The sequence below is a fragment of the Peromyscus californicus genome, unplaced genomic scaffold (assembly GCF_007827085.1).
Source record: "Peromyscus californicus insignis strain IS unplaced genomic scaffold, ASM782708v3 Scaffold_7__1_contigs__length_154581171, whole genome shotgun sequence".
In the NCBI taxonomy this organism is placed as follows: Eukaryota; Metazoa; Chordata; class Mammalia; order Rodentia; family Cricetidae; genus Peromyscus; species Peromyscus californicus.
Window position 1 is genome coordinate 90,831,789 of NW_026294595.1, and position 4,079 is coordinate 90,835,867.

Below are 4,079 nucleotides of genomic sequence, written 5' to 3' on the forward strand. Positions count from 1 at the left end.
AACCAAAATTCATCCAAATAAACCTTAGGAAGAAATTTTAAATATTTTATTATTAAATTATTAACTGCTGCTGAACTAACGTCAATGGATGAGGCAACACTATTATACTTATGGGTTATCGAGAGTAATCTACAGAAAGACTAGGATGAAAATACCTGTATGTCATAAATTCAGAAGGCTGCGTCTTCCCTGCTCAGCATGGTGTTTCTCAGAGAATTCTCAGCCATTGAGTTACTGTAGCGTCCATTATAAACATCATATAAAACTCAGAGGTAGATTCTTTACTGGAGTTTTATTTCTTGAGAAAAAATAAATATTTTACTTTTTGTTAGAAATCACTGCATCATAAATGAGTTTCTCAGGCTTAGGTTTGTAGCTAAGAAATAGAGTCTTGGCCTACCATGCTTAATGCCCAGGTTCAATTTCCAGCATTACAAAAATAATGAAAATAAATGGCCTCAATATTCTTACTAAAAATAGATAAGGAATGAGGTCATCATAATGAAGGCACTTCCTGAAGGTCATGGAAAACCAGGACTGTCCTGGTACCCTAGCATCCCAGTAGCTTTTTCCTCTCAGAAGGCAATGCCTACTGTCTGTCTATCTATCTATCTATCTATCTATCTATCTATCTATCTATCTATCTATCTATCTATCCATCCATCCATCTATTCATCCATCCATCCATCTATCTATCTATCTTTTTTTCTGAGCCAGTCAGAAAAAGAAAACTAGAGTAGTGTTTTGAAGAAGAGGAAGAAATGTGAAACAGTTTGTCTATGATAACAACTAAACCACTCACAGCTTTCAGCCAGCCTCACTCCACAGTCAGCCTGTATAGGGATTGTAGAATTAACCACTACAACAAAGAACCACTGAGGTGAAATCATGCAGTCACAAAGCCAAACAGCTCAAAAGTTAACTTCCTGTGGGCAAAAGGAAATGCTTGAGTCAGCTCAACATGCCAAATCAGTATCACATCATAACCTAGAAGTAGTCATGAAACATGCAGCCTTAGGTCTGCATATAATTTTGGAGAGCAACTCGCATGTCATGTTAGCCCCATAAGGAAAGCAGGGCTGACAGAAGTCAGGTGTTCTGTCCGACATCAGAATTTCAGTACTGGAAAGAGACCCAGCTTTGAAAATCCCTCTCTGATTTCCTCTTCACTAGAGTTAACTTTTCATGTTAAAAAAAATTGGAAATATGCAGGATCCATGAGTCAGAACTTTTGGATGCTTCACAGTAAGAAACAATGACTTCTGAGTTAGACGAAATATCCAGGTTCTTTTGTGAGAGATATTACTATGTGCTAAGGCCTTGACACTGCAGGGAACAGAGGTAGAGTCTGTGAGGGAGCTGACAGAAACATTGGTCGAGTTCCTTGTTCCTCTGCAATTTCAGAATAACTGGGGAAAGGGGGATGTCCACAAAACGTGCCACTCAATCTTACAAAGAATGCTGGGAAAGTCAGTTGCTCTTTATGTGAACTATGTACTCGTGTCTCTCTTTCAATGATCCACATCCAACGTTTTCACATTGTTAGCTCATTTAAACTGGAGGATCTCCTGCAAGGGCTGGAACAGTTTCTATCATTACAGCATTTCTGGGTTATTTCAGCTTTTAATCGAAACCATGACATTTACATTTCTCAGTATTTATGAAATAATTTTTCATGATAAAAACCCCAGGAACAAGCTTTCTAAGAACAAATAACACAAAGTTTAGGCAAAGTCCTCCAAGAATCAAAAGATAAAACCAGATAGCCATAAACATATTTACATGTCCAGCAAAGTCTTGATATCAAGGCTGTTATTGATTGAGCTAGAAAAGAAAATACAGGCTGTCATTAAGAAAGATTAATCTAGTGAAATTAACAAAATACTGAACCAATTAGAAGGCATGTGATTTTTACACGGAGGCCAAGAAATCATGGAATTTAGCACCTATTACAGATTCGTATCTTTTACAGTTTAAAATTACAGTTTTGTTTGTGTCCGTATTCATGTTCGTGTGTGTGTGTGTGTGTGTGTGTGTGCATGTGTGTGTGTGTGTGTGTATGTGTGTGTGTGTATACATGTGTGCCATGGTGCACTTGTAGCGTTCAGAGCACAACTTGCCAAGTAGGTTCTCTCCTTCCACCATGTGGGCCCCAGCGTTGAATACAAGTCATCAGAACTTGATGGCAAATGCTTCACCTCCTAAACTACCCCACTGGCCCTTGATTGACACACTTTTCCTCAAAAACTCTTACCATGCCATAAACAAAAGAATTTTCTTTTATATACAGAAATGAAATAATAATAGTTAAATGGCTAAAATATTCAGATTCACTACTTGGACTTACAGAATTAGACAGAGTGTTCTCCCAGTAGAGAACCCGAGTAGAGAACAGATTGGCATTACAAAGAAAATAAAATTGAAAAGCTGTAATTGTCAAAACCTTTAAAAATTTTTGTTCCTAATGGGCTGGAGAGATGGCTCAGCAGTCAAGAACATCGGATGCTCTTCCTGAGGACCCAGGTTCTATTCTTAGCACCCACATGGTGGCTCATAACCATCTGTAACTCCAGATCCAGGGAATCCAATGCACTCATTTGGTCTCTGTAGTTACCAGGCATGCATGTGGTATACAGACATACATGGAGGCAAAACACTCATACACGTGAACTAATTATTTAATTAAATTAAATAAAATAATGTATGACAAATTCTTAGAATGCGTAAGGAAAATGTCAATAGATTTCCTGGACAGAAATGTTTCTGTAGTTAAGAGATTCTGACAGCTTGTTGACAAGCCTGTTCATTTAAATTTCCTAAGCCTTGGGTGAACATGTCTTGTTGGCAAAAGCCATTGATCACTGACCCACTTCATAGCCAGGAGATTGCCATGCTGTTACCAGAGAAAGAATAGCTAGACACTAGAGAAAAGATATCTAGAGACTCTGTAGAGACCTTACCAGACTGATGTGGCAGGAATATAAGGACTTGGAACCACAGGGAATTCAGTAAGTCCAAATGATTCTACAACACAGTATTAAGCATCTATGCATATACACACATAAATACAAATTAGTAAATAAAACCTTTTAAAGAAAGCAAATAAACCCTACTACTATTAATATTACATCTTTGCTTTAAAACATACAAAAATATGAAGCTTAGAGTTGATTTTCATAACAATAACATATCTATTCAGCCAGCCAGTTATGGCATCTAGTATCAGTTACCATCATTGTGGCTTTCACTTCACTGGCCTGTGCTGTTTTCTTTTGTTTAACAATGTACAACACATCCACCATCTTCCCACTGCCAACTGTCAGCCACTCAATGAAACAGGTTCTGCTTTCATTTATCAGCCTGGTAGAATGTCCATTGCAATCATGCTTTGTAGAATAAATGAAGAAACTATGATCATTTCCTAGATGTATATATAAACAGTGTAAGAGTTCAGCAAAATGATCACCCATTTTGTTTGCAGCTCATGCCAGGCAATATAAAAATCTAAGTAGTCCTCCATAATACCAAGCTGAAAATACGCTAGACTGACCCCAGGCTTGAAGCATCTTCTTTCAACATCTTAGATGTTATCCAGAAATTCAAGACACATCTCTTAAAGTGGTTTGTTTAAATTCTGCTACCCTTTACCAAAACTCTGTTAAATAATATACAGTCACCATCAAAATCCTGTACTATGTCTTAGAAAATATCAGATTCTAAATTTATGATTAATTGTCCTTATATTTAATTTAATGGCACTTTAACTTGCTACTCAGTGTTTGGAGACACACAGAGAATTAGTTACTGGAAGCATGAGCTCACAGCTCAGAACAAATGTTTCTCTCGGTGCTGGGGGTGAGAATGAGGTCATTTCAATCAGCTGTGATGTCTTTACCTCACTTGCTTAGGTTTTGTCCATGTTGCCCAATAGGTCTCTAAACTGCTGAATGCCTCATACTTACCACATACTACTTTCCCCAAACTGATGCATGTCTTATATTCAGATTTTTGTCACAAAACATATTGCTCCTTCTTGGCCTGAATAAAAACTAAAGATGTTAAGCAGATATTTGAGGCAG

The 4,079-nt window shown here is 37.4% G+C and overlaps 1 long non-coding RNA gene across 1 annotated transcript in view; it reads right to left on the reverse strand.

Moving 5' to 3' along the window:
* Positions 1–273: 273 nt before the first annotated feature.
* LOC128102028 (uncharacterized) overlaps positions 274–4,079 on the reverse strand; it is a 19,158-nt gene continuing 15,352 nt past the window's right edge. Inside the window, exon 2 of the long non-coding RNA XR_008215302.1 lies at positions 274–4,079. This exon is cut by the window's right edge and continues 2,956 nt beyond it. This is a non-coding gene — a long non-coding RNA (uncharacterized LOC128102028).